We start from the raw sequence: 18,349 nt of genomic DNA on the forward strand, positions 1-18,349 counted from the left end.
AAATGCACGCATTCCAACGTCTTGACCCGGACCCAAAGGTCATGACAACACCCAAATTTAAAGACGGAGCTCAAAAAGGAGAAATTTTCATCAAATTTAGTGAAATGTCAGCTCGATTTGTCTTGTCGTATTTATTTCAGGTCTCACCCCACAATCTCCCCTCTCTCCCACTCACATTCTTTCCCCCCCCCTGTGAAAGGTGTGCCAATAGCACTGGTACAGGAGCGGATCCAGGATTTTCCAGGGGGCATTTTCGAACAGTAAAGAAATTTGGCAAGCCCCAAACAAATGGTGTTCATTCACAATTAATGTCAGGGGGTGACAAAAAAAAAGCACCACATTTTCCCCTATAATGGCTCTCAAGTCAAAAGGGAGACACATACGGGGCGGATGTGCCCCTACTTATATCTGCATCTGTCACTGCACTTGTATGATTCAAATCAGAATAAAAAATACCCTTATACCGTCGAGGGTGAACCAAGGGTGGACCCACTGGCGTACAGATTGGGGGGGGGGGGGGGGCTCTTCCCCCCTCAAATTTTTCACGACCAGAAAAAATAAAGAGGAAAGGAAAGAAAAGGAAAGAGAGAAGGGTGAAATATGATATAATTTTCTGAATATTATGGCAAAATCTATTTGATTGTTTTTTGTAATGTATATGCCGCAATTTTTGCCCACTTGCTTTGCTCGCAACTTGTTATAATATTCAGCGGCGTAACAGGGGTCGGTGGCCAGGGGGGCAAGAGCCAAAAATTTCCCGGTCATATCATGGAACAGGCAATGGCGTCATAAGGCAAAAATTTTGAGGGGGCGATATGGCGTATCGGGCAAATATATATATAAATATAAGCGAGCGAGCAACATTTTTTGACATTTTTATTGCAAAAATCCAATTTTGTGATAGATTTTGACATAATGTTAAAAAGATGATATCATATTTCACCCTCCTCTCCTTTTTTCTCTCTTTTTTGTACGCCACGGTGAACAGGATTTTTGTTATGATTGTGAGCATCAGGGCGAAGCTCTATATGCTCGAGGGGGCCGAGTATGGCGCTTCTGGCAAGAAGTAGCTTAATATAGGTCCCGAGAGAGCGAAGCGAGCGAGATAAAAAAATCATCTTTTCATGAGAATCTAACATGACGATAGATTTAAACGTGATATGCAGAAAAATATAATACACTTTCCTTTCTTTCCTCATTTTTTTGTTTGGTTGTAGAACTTTTGGGGGCCATGGTCCAAACTCATCCATATAACAGTGCTTTATGGGTGGGTTCCAGGGCAGAGCCCCGGAACCTCTTGATATCAAAGCCATTTTAAACCTTACAGATGGCCACTTATTTTAATCAAATTGCGTGTATATTTATATAGCTTTAACACAACACATAAATTCAATACAGTTGTGTATCGTAATCATCCAAATATTGTGAGGGGCACACCATAGCAAATGTGGGAAAATTTGTAAAAAGTCGCCAGCGAGCGAAGCGAGCCAGAAAAAAAATGGCCTGTTAAAATGACATTCTAATTATGTGATAGATTTTTACATCATTATAGCAAATATCATGTCATATATTTTTTGTCATTCATCTCATTTCGCTGCCTCCTTTATTTTCTTTTATTTCCCCTTGGCTGTGGAACCACCCCGCGGTACGCCAGTGCTACAACGTAAAGCTTAATGCAGGAAGGGTCCATATAGGCAGGGGCCGCGGAACGGTTTTCAAAGTGGGGGGGCTAAGCCAAAAGTGGGGGCCGGGGGGGGGGGCTGACCATGCTAAAAATCACAATCAAATGGTAATTTTTACGTTTTTGTACACGGTTTTGGAAAAAAGTGGGGGGGGGGGCTGAAGCCCCCCCCCCCCCCCAGCCCCCCCGGTTCCGCGGCTGACCATGCTAAAAATCACAATCAAATGGTAATTTTTACGTTTTTGTACACGGTTTTGGAAAAAAGTGGGGGGGCTGAAGCCCCCCCCCCCCCCCCCCCAGCCCCCCGGTTCCGCGGCCCCTGATAGGGGCCCGTTATAGAACCCATTAAAGGTTACAGATGAAGAGCCGCGGTCTTGACTCTTGGACAGAGCCTTTGGAGATTTAGCAAGTTTATGATAGACTTTAATACGACATTATGCTATATACCATCCATTTTTCTTCCCGCTCGTTATCTCAATCCTCGGCAGCCCGGTAGTGTACGTTATCTTGTCCCTATTCTTTATTTTCCAATTTAGATTTTGGCTAATTCCATTCTGCCTTTATTTCCCGCTTTTGTTTGCCTTTTTTTCATCTTTAATTTATTTCCCTGTCTTATTAATCATGCTAATGTATTTGTATATCGGGGCGAATTGTTCTTTCTCACTTGTTCTTTTTTCCTTCCTTTTCCGTTATCTTTCCGTTTTCCCTTTTTTATGTTTTTTCTTAGTTTTCTTTTCCCTTTTCCTTTCCCTTTCCCATTTTTTCTTTCCTTTCCCTTTCCCTTCCCTCCCCCTTTTTTTTCTTCTTTTTCCCGTTTTTTTTATTTTCCCGGTGAGCTCCGCCAGGGGGGGGGGGGCAGCTTGCCCCCCCTGCCCCCCCGCCTGTTACGCCACTGATAATATTTTATTATAGGCCCTACTCCAGTCTTTTAAGGTCGGACAAGGGAAACGGTGAAAAAGACAGGTGGCCTTTACATTCTTTTGAAATGGAAGACAAAGTTTGAATATGACTTTGAATTTATTTTACATATTTCACATGTGAAAATACAAAAACAATATAACGGGCTCTGTCATGCATCATTCATCTAAATCAAATAATGCAGCGATTTGAAATCAAAGACAATTTCAAATATGGTGAAATATGAGGGAATCTGCATGAAAATCAACGCTTGTTCAGTCTGCGGGATAAAAAAAACGAAGTCGTAATGAGTATGTAAGAGAAGACAATGAAATAAATCGATTACTTATCTTGGTGACCTCAAATTTTTTTTTTTTCACTAAATACAGGTGGGCACTACAGGTGGACAGGTGTGACTATATGGTGTAATGTATAAATGTGTTTGCCTACCTTGCCATTGACTGGCTATGAATAATCATTTCACCCGGTAAAAGAGATAAGGAGGGGGAACTAATATCACGACCAAAACAAGGTCATTTGAGGTCACGTACACACCTGTTGCTTGTCAACTACCGTTACCATGGTGACAGACACGCTCAACGTTTATCGTCAGACTCAGAGGAGCTCCACTTGAAGCCTTCCCTTTCGACTGTTTCATTGTCACTTTCATACTACTTTACTTTTTTTTTCATTTTTCCCCTTCATGAATGGGAACATTATATATCCGTAACATTTCTTGTCGTATTGATAATTGATATTACTACGTACATGTAGATAAAGTAGGCCCGGGCCTTGCCGCCTATTACAGTTGCAGAATAATGAGGCTGAGCTTTTGATATGCTGAAGCTTTTTCTGGGCTGAAAATATTTACATCTAAATGAATAAAGTAAAATTCAGAGAGCAGAATGCTGCATATTTCATCAAAATCTGATCATTTGAAAGTTTAGCAATATATTGTGAAAACAGTTATATGCATGCCGTCATGATATTTATTACATGGGCTGATGATGTCACATCCCCACTTTCCCTTTTCTTATGTCATTACATGAAATCATAATTGCTTCATTTTTTAAACATGTGTGAATGATATCGACATGTCTCCTTCAAGTTGCAGCAATGAATATCTAATGCACAAAATCAGTTGTTATTCCAATATTGTTGGTTCTTGAAGGAAAACACATGAATAAACCGAAATTCATATAGTAAAATACAAAAGAACAAGTGGAGATCTGACATCATCAGTTTGCTCATTGAATGAACTGTTTCACCGGAACAATGCAAATTTTTTATAATCCTTGTCCGATTTTGATCAAATTTTTAGTGTTGTGTTTTTCCGATTTTTCTTAATCTGTTCAAATCATATTATTTTCAGCCGGGAGTACCCCTTTAAGAAATGGCGATCGGGCAAACATAAGGGTAGTCTTTAAAGGGAACCAAAGCCTGTGGAGAAAGTCTTTCTTATTGGAAAGAATAACATGAGAGGAGCAAATTTCAAACAAGTTTTACCATAAAAGGTCATAAAATTAAAGAGTTATGAAGGTTTTAAAAGTTTCGGTGTACTTCTACAGAAAGTCAGGCAAACACTTCTTCTGAGTCCTACTTCTGAAACCATGGGTGTCGATCGGTATTCTTGGTTGGGGGGGATGATTGACCCAAATGTTCTTGTGGATGGGGATCTTTCAACATAACTCCCACTAAATCACAAGTTAGGACATTTGGGAGTGATTGATATGCATGGTGTTCTTGGAAACTCCTTCATTGTTGTAGTGTACTGTACTTATCTAATTTTTTTTTGAAAATTCAATTTGTGTTACAAGTAAGCCTATTCTAAACTCATACGAAAGAAAAAAATACAAATTGTCTGGACCATGTACATAGTGATCTGTTTATTGAGCATGATGTATACACAGGAGTATCGATCCATTTTTCAGATTGAGGGGGGGATCATGAATCAACATTCCAAAGGCGCTCGATCATACAAAACAAACAAACTCATCCACATACCCCTACACCCTCACACACATAGGCTTATATTTTATATATATATAACTCATGAGAAAGATACACATATTTCACCCTCACCAACAATGCGAGCGCGAAGCGCGAGCTGAATTTTTTTTAGTATGACACGAAAACAGGAAAAATGTACCTGTTTAGGTTTGTTTGTAGTAACTCATTAGGAGCATAGATAATGTATCTCACTAGAGAGCGAGCTAAAAAATCTTTATATTCTGACGTGAAAGCTTGATATTCTATGCATTTTTGGTACCAATGATTAAGATGGGTATCTAGAAGAACAATAGATGCGAGCGCAAAGCGCCAGCTGAAAATTTTGATATTTCGATCTGGAAAAACAGACAGTTTAATGGACGCTTTTAATAAAGAACAAGATATATATCCAACAAAAGATTATTGCAAATCAAAGCGGGAGTTCTTTTGAGGTATAGAACTGAAACGGGACATTCACCTATTTAATCTTGAAAAGTACGGCGTTTTGGTGAATGATGCGAGCGCGAAGTGCGAGCTGAAAATTTTTATATTCCAATCTGAAAAGCAGACATTTTGAGCACGATTTTAAATCAAAATCGAGTTGGTATCTCAATCTCGCTTGCTGGTTTCAGTGTAGCATTACAATCTTATCTTATTTTTTAGTTGCACATGCGGAATCATTGGTGGGGCGATCGCCCCCCCCCCCGGATCGACGCCTTTGTGTATACAACTTCTCTCTTAAATCTAACCCGACTGGCAATATCTTTTTTCTTTATGCATGATGATAACATGCAGATTCGGACCAATTAAGACTAGCACAAATTACAAACTGAGTGGCTTCTCGTGCGCCATCAGGCTTACCGTCATTCCATAGAGCTATTACTGTAATAGCTATATGGACATTCCTTAGACGATTTATCTTGCCACCCTTTTACTCCCGTTTATTTTTCCACCCTTTTGAATTAATTGATTTATTAAAATTAATTTATTCACCACTGGTGGGATGGAACACCCTATCTACAAAAGTTGTTTTTCGTTGGGGTCCTTTTATGTCATGTGTTAAAAATATCATATACATAAACATTTCATTCTTTTCCATCTTGAACTTCCACCCATCTGTTTAATAGTCCTGAAAAAGAATGTTTTTATTTAATAACAATATACACAAATTGCGAGGGAAACAAACTGATTGATGGCATACTATAATTATCATGATCAAACTTTTCATTTTTTCATCATCATTATTATTATTTTTCTACCCTAAATTATTGGGGGGGATGATAATACAGGCCATCCCCCCCACTCGAAATATTGGGGGGGGGGGGATATATCCCCCCCATCCCCCCCGTGATCGACACCCATGTCTGAAACACACATATAGTTAATCTAATGATTGTTCTGGTGAATTAGATTCAGCGTGCAATGGCACTAATTTTCAGGTTCAATCTAAGTTCGGAATTCCGGTCTTTGTGATTTATTTTTTAATATGAATATTGTTTTGAACGGGATGACTGCATAGTGTTTATGGTCCATTTAATCTGTCCGAACTATTAAAAAAACGAGGTTTGTGCGAATTTTGCAAACACATGTGTTTTAAGAAAAAGGGGTTTCCTTTTGATAAAGGTCCATACTTTTGCACAGCATTTTGTCATTCATAATTATGGTGTCTAATAGTGCAGTGCATCAACCCCTTATTCTCCTATTCTTTTTGATAAAAAAATAATCGTGTCATCATCATCATCACCATAATCATCGTCACCATCATCATCATAATCTTCTTTTTCATCATCATTATCATCATCATCATCATCATCATCATCATCATCACCATCACCACCACCATAATCATCATTATCATCATCACAATCATCATCATCTTCACCATCTTCATCAACATCATCATCATCACCATCATCACCACCACCATCATTATCATCATCATCATTATCTTCTCCATCATCAACATCGTCATCATGCTCACCATCGTCGTCATCATCATTATTATCATCATCATCGTCGTCGTCATCATCATCATCATCTTCACCATCATCAACATCGTCATCATGCTCACCATTGTCGTCATCACCATCATCATCTTCATCTTCATTATCATCATCATCATCGTCAGCAGCAGCAGCATCATCATCATCATCATCATTATCGTAATCATTTACCATCATCATTAATTATCGCCATCCTTAGTTTATCATCGTTATCATCACCTACTCCTGGATTGAAAAAAATAAACTAAACGGTAAATGATAGATAGAAACAAATTACGCAGTCGTATTCATAACTTATAGGCCGAACACACAAATGTTATTATCAAAAATAAATAATCGCTCGCGTTTTTCTCTCAGAGAGATTTCATGAAAACAAAAAATCAAACGAGAAGACTAAAGCGTTTATTCTGAGCTATTCTCATCTGGCACATCTCACTCCTACTGTCATGACTGCAGGGTATTCCCTGAAGCTTGTGGCCTCACCATAGTTTAGTATCGATTTCCCGTGCAGTCTTCACACCCCTAGATTACAAGGGACGTCTAGACGGACACAAATTATCTGTTCAGACCACACAATGGGTACAAAAAAATAGATTTACTTTCAAATATAGAATTCTTGAAATCTTATTCCTGCATGAACTAATAGTACTACTTTTAGTTTTACGATTGTGACGTTTTTTTTTCTGAAAACGTGTTTATTTCTTTATGGGACGCATTGTATACATCCACGGAGAAGCAACTCCCTGCTTTATACTTATAGATGTATTGCGTGGATGCGTGCATGCTGGTGCTTGATTGTGGTCGTTATATCAACATCTCCATGTTTAATTCGATTTGCTGTACGAAGTTCATACATTGTCTTAATCTTTTATATATATATATATAATAAACCACTGAATGAATATTTGCAAATGATATCTGTGCCCTGCAAGTACAACGGTATATGGTTTAATTATTTTGTTTCATTTTAGTGTTAATATGGATACAAACGTGATTTCGTTTTGACCGAAAGTAAATAACAAGTTTCATTTGTCTTTTGTCTATTTCCTATACATTGGGACATTTTGTAGTCACGATAACTGCTATTTCAGACATATGTTGCAACTACTTTATTGGCAATAAGCAGGCTATTTCCATGCGTTCTCGAAAAAAAGAAGAAGTTAATCCCTGATCGAACTTTGAGACAGACGACTGTTTCCATGGTAACAGATTGGATATTAAGCGATTCTCTCTGTTCCGGCACCACTGCACTGACCGCAGTGATTAAGTGAATTGCCCCCCCCCCTGGTAGCTTGAAAATGGTCATAAATGGTAAAAACGATCCCTATACTTTTGCGTATTGGCTGCTTTCTAGGGTGACGAAATGATGACAGCTCAATCCAAGATAATTTATCCGATAAAACCACATGTTACTGACATGACTGAAAAGAATGGGACATTGTCAGTGACTGACAGGGGCGGTGTGCGTGGGAGGTAGCAGAAAGGGGCGACACCCCCATGAATTTACAAGTGATCATGGTAAATATAGTATCCACAAGGCAGCGAAGACTTTGAGCCGAGGACAGGTATATAGCCATTGTGTGCATGGCTTTGTTAGTTTATATGGAACGTATACATTTTTAGATCGAATTATTCTCTACTCTCTGATCTCGGTTTTTATTGAGAGTTTATGGATGTTCCCCAATAATGAACTGACATGATATAAAAATACGAAAATATTAGCATTGGTATATAAACAAATAAAGAAAATTCTAAATCGGATGAATTGCCAGTAAGTTATCGTTCACGACCCCTTGATTTGAAGGCGGATGCCTCATCAAAAACCCATTGCTGGATTTAGATCGAGCAATTGAAATCACATAAGCATATGGAAACACCCTGATAGACATCTGTTGAATGTGAACTTTGGCTTGCTGAAGGTCAAAGGTCAAGTTGCAATGGATTTCCAAGATGGCGGAAGCAGCCTTGAATGTACGTACTTCCATTCAAAGATTTTAGGTTTTTTTTTTGTTCCGGTTCACAATTTATTGTTCAAGTTTATGAGTGTCGCCAATGCAAAACATGCATACACACGCAACTTTTGCTTTCAATTTTGCTCGAATTTTCAGTTTTCGAGTGTCGGTTTGAATATAATTATAATAACAATTAACAGCACGTTTTGTATTGTTGATTAAGATTAACCAATATAATGGGTTCATTTATCAATGATTATCCACTCATGTATAAACCAGTCCGATACATGAGCACTAATTAGTTGACAGAGTAGCATCAATTTTACTTCAACGTATGAATTATCGTTGCCACCTGAGGCGGCATAATAATGCTCCAGAGTTGGCAATATCATCATTCTATCATATTAATCATGCAAACAATAATCACTTACATGAGACGGTAGAGGAACGTTATGGTAGAAGAGCTGCGTACAGCTATTGCAAAAGAGTAATCCATTTAAAGAAACAAGAACAGATCGAAAACAGCACCACGATAGCACACCCAAGTTGGTAAGGCAATGACCCTAAATCCTCCTAAATCGCAATAACGATTCGAAAGTAGACTTTGCTTATATCTGTATATGGTCACTTCATTGTGACAGGGATGATGAGGACAAATCTTGATATATCTGTCGCAGGAGTAGGCCTGGGGTATATGACTCACGATGTGTGTTTCAGCATGGACGTAGGTCCATGGTTTCAGCACAAACATTCCTGCAGGCTTATCACATATTCATTGCAACCATTCTTCCAACTTAAAGTTGAAGTCCACCCCAGTAAATAGTTGATTTGAATAAATAGAGAAAAATCAAATAAGAATAATGCTGAAAACTTCATCAAAATCGGATGTCAAATAAGAATGTCATGACATTTTGAAGTTTCGCTTATTTTTCACAAAACAGTTATATGCACAATTCAGTGATATGCAATGAGAGAGTCGATGATGTCACTCACTCACTATTTATTTTGTTTTTTATTGTTTGAATCATACAATATTTCAACTTTTACGGATTTGACAAATAGGACCCTCTTGTTTGAACCACAAAATGTAAAAACAATGGAATTCCACATGTTCAGGGAGGAATGAAACTTTGTTCTACATGACAATGAGTAGAAAATTGAAATATTTCATATTTCATACAATAAAATACAAAAAGAAATAGTGAGTGAGTGATGTCATCAGTCCCCTCATTTGCATACCGACCAGGATGTGAATATAACTGTTTTGTGAAATTAAGCGAAACTTTAAAATGTCATAACTTTCTTATTTTAGATCCGATTTTGATGGAATTTTCAGCGTTATGCTTGTTCGATTTTTCTCTTTCTATTCAAATCAGTTTTTTGTTTGGTTCGACTTTTCCTTTAACACCCCTCTCCCTTTAAGCAATGGCTATTTAATTTCATTTCTCACTTCATATTTCTGGAGTTTAGGGTGATATACGGCAATGGATCAACACACAGGGTACATACGCGTCATAATGTTTCAATTTATCTTTTGTTCAAGTAATTATAACAAATATTAATTTTCGTGCAGGGGTTGGGGCCCTTGGCAATAGCAAGGTAAGATCAGAAGGTGCACCCTCACCTTCGAAAAAAAAACACTTAATAGATATTACTGAATGAACCAACGAGTAGTTCCTCCTTCAGTTCTTCATCAAAGAAAATACGACAGTCAGAATTATTAAAATAGGTCTCACATAGGACTACACCCGACATAACGAATGGTTCATCATATGTTCAAAAAATAACTTGACCCCATATATACCCTATATGACCGCAGAGCGAATAAGTTGTCGATTTGATTGAGCAAAATATAGGACCCCTTTCCAAAGAGAAAAAAATCCTGAATCCAATAAAATCAAATTCCATTTTTTTTGTAGAATTACGTATATCATTTCTATGTAGGTCAGATTTGCTGGTGACTGAGAAAATAAAGTCAAACGTCATCGACACAAGGGCCATCAAACTGTCATTTTATAATCAATTTGATGATGTATTTGATGGGAATTGTCCACTTTTTAGAGATTAATATAGAAGGCTGAAACACATGACGTGACACTGTACAAGGCACGACCTGTCAGTCATGTCATAATAGGTAAGCCCACGTCAGCAGCATACCTCCCAAGCCCTGATGGGGGAGGGGGTGGTGGTGCCCCAAACAGAGAAAATCCCAAAAGAAATGAAATTATGTCCCAAAAATATATTGAATTTTAAATTCAACCAACGTAATCTGGGGGGGGGGGGGGTCGTGCTCCAGTAGTCATGGCGCTCGTCTTTGAAATCTGAGAGGCGTGGGTTCGATTCCCAGCCCACGGCGTGTTTTCCTTCAGCAATACATTTTCCCACAATACGCTGCACTCAACCCAGGTGAGGTGAATGGGAACCCGGTAGGAAGAAATTCTTCGAATGCTTGAGCGCCTATATCCGTATATGGGCAGCGCTGCTGTAAATAAAGCCAAGACAATAACATGCCCTTTCTATCCTCAGGCAAAAAGCTCTACATAAATCCAGCTAGTATTATTATTATAAGTCAATGACTAATGACGTTTCAGCTCGGTCGCATATCGTACACTACAGAGTCTCTGAAACCCGTCCCTTTAATTTGTTTAGTCTCATAACGCCATTACCCGTCAACAATGACATTTACACCCCTCATAAGTGAGGTTTCGTTACCCTTAATAGCCTCTGGAAAGGGCAATTAGTAAGAGTTACTGCGTTACAACCCAGACCTCTCTGGTACATTCTCATTCTGTTATCCCTTTCCTTTCCATTGTCTTCTTCTCCACTCTTTGCACTCCTCGAAAACTCATGCCGAAGGGAGGGGGGGGGGGGGGGTTCTCATAGCCGTACGCATCAGTGGGCGGGGGGGATTGGCCCCTCAATATTTTAAAATTGACTTCTTTTACTGAAACTTTTCACACAATTCATCAAAAATGTGCATGAAATCCTTCAATGTCATCATGGAAATGCAAGAGCCCCCATGAGACCCTCGGTTGCTTCACTGCCTCGCTTTCGAGTTATTTATTTTTAAGCATGTTTCCCCGCACCCAGGAAAACAAAATCTGCGTATGGTCATGGGTTTGCCCGCTATCCCTGTAGCTCCGTCTGGTTGAGATGCTTATAGTTACATATACGAATTTGCATTTTCAGAGGCTTTATGAGCAAAAAAAAAAAATGAGGGGCCAGATTTGGCACATAGGGCAAAATTTACGAAAGATTGTGAGTGTGCAAAAAATTTCGTCATTTTTATAGCAAAAATCATTTTTGTGATAGATTTGGACGTAATATAAAAAAGTAATATAATTCACCCGTCTCTCTTTCCTTTCTCTGTTTTTTTCCTTGGTCGTGATTTTTCTTTTGTGGAGGGGGCACGCGCCCCTAAGCACCCCATCTGTACGCCACTGTACAGTTTCAGTCAGTTATTGGCACGAACCTCTCCGTTGTATGTATCAGTAGTGCTCCTCGTCGTATAAACATGGAGGTATAAACTAGACCATGGATGCCAAGACAACCACTAGAGACATCATAAAGGGGTACATATTTCCTGGTCTTTATGATTCATCACAGTTCCTGAAGGAATATTGTTTCCTTTCCGCGTTTAATATTCCATTGCCACTTATCAAGAGAGCATATAGGCCTACATGATCCCATCGCAGTGACTGACATACACTCATCTTTACTCATCCAGTATTATGATAACGACCCGTAAAAAAGGCGTTGTGTTATTTTATGACCTAATTCGGTAACGCAATCAAGTACACTTCGAAGAAATTGGTCTCACCTTCACTTGCTCATTTATGCACTCGCACTATTTTCACTTTTTCATTTTCTGGAATTTGATTTTCCTAACCATTTGTCACTGGATTCGACGCAGTTCACATTATTTTTTTTTCATACGTTTCAAAATGTGATAAAAAGTGTTCGGTGATAATTGGATATTTAATGGAAGATTTGGACAGAGCTTTCTGATTATCTTTACTGAAATATTGCAAAAAAATGAACTGCAGAGGACAATTGCAGCGCACATTCAATGATTTAATGAGGGGAGGGGGATGGTCATCCCGGGCCTTGGACCTGAAAGTTTTCAAAAAATGATCACATTAATATAATACCTGTAACCATGAACAAGCATGACTGTTCCCTTGAGTAGGCCTACCCATTTAGAATTTCCTTTAATTCAGTTGATAATAATAATAATGATAGTAAATTTAATAAAAATAATAAAACGATAATAATAGTAATATCAATAATAATAATAAAAATAATAAAACAATAATAACAATAATAGAGGTTTAGGAGGCAATTGTCCACTGCACCAAAATATAAGTAGAAATAAGTTTGACACAGAAGTATGTTTTCTTTCCTCTTTCCTGTCGAAATTGGATAATCTAGCAAGAGCCTATGTCTATTTACTCGAGGCAATCACATCGCGGAAGTGGTGGGCTGTTCAAATCAAAATGGAAGGCATATCCATTTCGCGGTATATACAGAGTATCAATTATGATGAATGAAAAGTGTTGTTTGTATGGAGATATGATAGAGAGGGTCGAGGAAGAGAAGTAGCAGAAGGAAAATGACAAAGTAAGTTCAAATTTAAATAGATAGATTGATAGATAGTACTGTTATATAGATAGATAGATAGTCAGTTAGATAGGTAGGTAGATAGATAGATAGATAGATAGATAGATAGATAGATAGATAGATAGATAGATAGATAGATAAATAGATGGATGGATGGATGGATAAATAAATAGATAAATAAATAAATAAGTACATAGGTGGGAGAGAGGGGGGAGAGAGAGATTGAAAGAGAGAGAGGGAGAGAGAAAAAGGGGAGGGGGAGGTTGACAGATGGGAGGAGAGAGGGTTTGATAATGGTTTTCTTTGTATAAGAAGGGAAAGTTATACTTTCATGTCATTAATATTTGTCCTGTATATGCATAAAGCATAAACAAGACAGAAAGAAATGACAAAACCCACTACAGACGATATATCAAGAGAAAATCAAGAAAATTTACAGTTTATACAATACATGGAATTTGTCAGCCTCATTATTGGAAGCGAGGTCAAAGCACTATGTTTTCATACATTAGTTGGAGCATGGCGGGGGGGGGGGGGGTAGGTCTTCCTTTCCCCATTTCGGATTTAAAAGACTGATCGATCTCTGGTGGTTAACCAAATGGAAAAAATGACAAGTTCACATGTAACTTTAGCTTTGGGAACATATATTTCTATATGTTGTATTCCTAAAGTAATTTTTCTTTAGTCTTCGGGTACAAAGACTGACATATAGGTCTATTTTAAACCTCCTGGTTTATTGAGTTTATAGGGCCTGTAGGAAAATGTATATCGTAAGAACATAAAGAGGGGATGTAGAAAAAACAAATAAGTTGTCAGAGTGAAATATACATACAGTATATATTTTTTAACCCGTAATCCCTCCTTATTTTTTTGGTTTGTAATAATATTTATTAATCATTCAGTTCAAATTCAAAGTAATGGTACAAATCAATATTAACAAAACACTGTTCACAAAAGACAAATGGATAGATCTATCCTACATGTATTTTGGATTAGACTTTGTATTTCTCAAAATATCACTGCACCCTATTTTTAGTTTCACACCTAGAGTAGACATAAAATCCAGATTGTTGCATCCCAACAATATCAATTAATGGCGCATATATATATATATATATATATATATATATATATATATATATATATATATATATATATGGTAGTCATGGAACCGCGCACAAAACAGCATCACCATCATAATAATAATTAAAAAAAAAAAAAAAAAAAATATATATATACATATATATATATATATACATATACATATATATATATATATATTTATATTTATTGACATTCTCTGGTTGAAACTTAACATTACAAAACCCCAAGCATGTGCATGAAAAAAAAAGAAATATCAGAGCCTGTTTTGAATTGCTTTCTTTTTTTCCGTTGTATTTCGTGGTCTGGGCTGCATGAAGATAATAATCAATCAGAACATAAATGCCATTCATAAAATTGATTAAAACTTTTAGTTTCGATCTCGATCTCATCTTTAGTCTATATACGACACAATCAGATCCCCGGGGGGAGGGGGGGGGCAGTCATGTAAATTGCTGTACACACGCGTGACCCAAAAAAATGCGTTTAAAGTTTTTTTTTTCAGTTTTGGACGAGGGCCGCGCGTGCACTCGTTAAGGGTATAAAAACAGCGATTAAAAAAAAAGGGTGGGTTTGAAAAACTTGTCAATGGCCAATCGCGGGGTCAAACGTATTTAGGCTTAGGGTATATTTTTTTTCCAAAGCTTTTTTTAAGACTAGCCAAACGTGTTTATGGTATGTTTTTACCACAAGCTTTTTCCCCGGGGTTTTTCCTCTTTGTTTCTAAAAAGTCTGCAAGGATCCTGCATGCGAACGGGCCTGGGAAACGGGAAAACGGTCGTGAAATTTGTCAAACTTGTTTAGGGGTCATATTCTGGCGACAACTTTTTTAGAGGGCCAAAATATGTAAATGAAGCCCACACACAGAGAAAAACCTCGTTTAGGGGGTGTTTGGAAATAATTTCGTCTCGCGTGTGTACAGCAATACATTTGACTGCCCCCCCCCCCCCCGGGACGAATCTCTTATTTCAATAATTATATCGGTCTTTATTTTCTAAACTAGTAGCATTATTAATCTCTTTGAGTAAATTAGGACGTAACTACACAAAATGGCAGTAGGCCAGTCGTGTTAAACCAGATATAGGCGTATTGTATTTCCAAAGTGGTTTTAATAATCTTATCTATACAGAGTGAGTCAGAAAAAATGTCCCACTTTTGTAAAGTTAAATTGTTTAAAATATGAATATTTAATCATTAGTTTCATGATATGTCTTGATAGAGGTATCCTCCCGGTACATTCAGGTACCCTTTTCACTTGTTCCCCTGCACGCATGACTGAACAGCGGACAATCTTTAGAAGACTGTCAGATCTCACTTGCGCCAAGTTACAGGGTGGGGAATAAAACACTCTTTTGAACAAAGACAGTCCGACAGACTGAAACACACAACCATGATTCGTGTACTTTTGCTACTGTAAAAATAGGCTCAAGTGACTGCTGCCAAATCAGGCAAGCCCTTTTATAGGCAAGTGCAACAAAAGCACAGACATCCATTGTAAATTTTCATTGTTAACCAACAAAAGACATAACCAGCATATTGGATTTATGTGCACTTGATGATGATGATGAAGATCAAGATCAAGATCAAGATGATGACAATGAGGATGATGATGATGATATGATGGTGGTAGTGAATGTGTTTTAAGGGGAAAGATTGTCGGGAATTGCCACTTAAACATTCAGCGATCTTGCTGAAAATCAATGCTCATTCAGAAAAGAGAAAATTATGAACCAGTTATTACCATGTGTGTTGTGAGTGTTTGTGTGTGTGTGTGAGCATGCCAGTCTGTCTGTCTGACTGTCTTTGTCTAAAGCACTGTTTTATTCATCACCCAGTAACTTGGCGCAAGTGAGATCTGACAGTCTTCTAAAGATTGTCCGATGTTCAGTCATGCGTGCACGGGATCAAATGAAAATGGTACCTGAATGTACTTGGAGGATACCTCTATCAAGACATATCATGAATCTAATGATTAAATATTCATATTTTAAACAATTCAACTTTACAAAAGTGGGACATTTTTTCTGACTCACTCTGTACAGTGCGTCCCAGAAAAAACGAAACCGAGATTTAGCGATGATTTATCATAGCTTAATCATTAATAAAATAGACAAATGACCTACCAATGTAAAGCTTAGAATCTCCTCTTTCATCTGATATTACTTAGATTATTCCTCATTCACGCATGAGTGAGCAAAAACAATTTGAAGAAAGGATACCAAAAAAACTCATTTGGCGGAGGGTATCTGAATTTCAAAAAGAAAACCACATGCCTAAAAAGTTCAATATCTGCTCTTTTATTTGATACCTTAATCACAGAAAATGGTCAAGAAGTAAAAAAGTTATGCTCCCTAGAAACAATGCTTGTCACCGATTTCCCACAGAAGCTATCGCACGGTTAACATGGCTGATCGTCAACAAAACGGAGTGTCGAGTGAGTTTGAACGCTAGCCTGTAAAACCTCTTCATTTTATGAAATTATTTAAATTCAAGTCTTATTTCAAATAGCCAGAACTTTTTTATTTCTTGACCACTTTTTGTAATTGAGGTATCAAATTAAAGAGCAGATATTGAACTTTTTATAAATGTGGTATTCTTTTTGAAACCCAGATACAGCCCGCCAAGTAACTTTTTGGTATCCCCTCTTCAAATTGTTTTTGCCCACTCATGCGTGAATGAGAAATAATCTAAGTAATTGCAGATGAAAGAGGAGATTCTAAGCTTTAAATTGGTAGGTCATTTGTCTATTTTATTAATGATTAAGTTATGATAAATCATCGATAAATCTCGGTTTCGTTTTTTGTGGGACGCACTGTATACTACTTTCCGGATATCTACATTCAGGTCATTGTAATTTGTGCCCAGTGACAGTGACATGTTATTTGACAGGGAGATAAATTAAAATGACACTCACAAATATAACTTTATATCACAAATAATAAAGAAATGAGGTCTACATATATGATCTATTCCATACACATTCTCCCTAGTACGTACTCGAGTTCTTTTTTAATAGCGAACGATATCAGAGGCGATTGTTACCCCCTCCCTCTAGTTACTCCGTCACCCATACAACATCAAAAAAGGAGGGGTGAGGCATTCTATCGATATTTTTTAATACAATTGTGATGTCATGAAAAAAAGATATATGATCTACGGGCTTACTTACCAACATGCGAAGGAGGTTTACAACCAAAGTTGTAGCCTAAAGGCGAGCGTAAGTGAAGAATGGGGAGATTTATTCAGCTGAATTTAAAGATCACGCAACTAACTTTCTTTCCTTTGGGGCCTTTGGTAAGCTGGCAAATCGTTGATATCTGCTTTTGTGTACGTTACTTCAAACATTCCTATTCCACAACAGTGCTCATGACTTTGGTTTCGTCTGTGTGTTCAAGCCAGTGTTTATGATCTCGTATGTCACCCAAATTCAAGGACAAACATGAGACAGCGACTTTCACTTATCACGTCCAGAAAAAGAATAGATTCTGAAAGTTGTTTGGGTAAGATATGAATAGCGACCTCTATCGGAATCTACAAAATACATTCTTCCAATACTGATGAGTGTCTCGGATATTTCGAGAAGTGTTAAGCGATTACACGCATGGATACTGCAAAACTAGCAAAATTAAAGAGAAAAACATGTCCAACCGTCTACGGTGAAATTCATGAACGGAGAAGGGGTCCTTGTCGAATAAGTTTTAACATCTTTTCACTCATGCAGATAATAGAATCAGTATTGATTTTGGTAAAATGACAGATCAGTGTTCAGGTTCACATACCAAACACAGATCTTGTGAGAGATTTTATCTAAAATCTGATTGGTCTATTCATGGGTAAATCAAACTTGCTAAATTAAAATTGCCACGTCCCAGTAACAACATACACAATAATATAAATAATATCAAATTTCTCCAAAATGACATTTTTACAGAACCATTTCCCCATTCCATAGCATTGAGCAAATCTTCAGAATACTTTAACCCCCCCTTTTTTTTTTTTTGGGGGGGGGGGGTCAGTTTGTCCCCCGCTCGACTGATTTTGTCACTATATACGCCGCTGCGCAATTTTTTTTGACCGCGCCGCTCGTTGACTTTCTACTTTCAAGT

The sequence above is a fragment of the Lytechinus pictus genome, chromosome 13, assembly GCF_037042905.1.
Source record: "Lytechinus pictus isolate F3 Inbred chromosome 13, Lp3.0, whole genome shotgun sequence".
Taxonomy (NCBI): domain Eukaryota; kingdom Metazoa; phylum Echinodermata; class Echinoidea; order Temnopleuroida; family Toxopneustidae; genus Lytechinus; species Lytechinus pictus.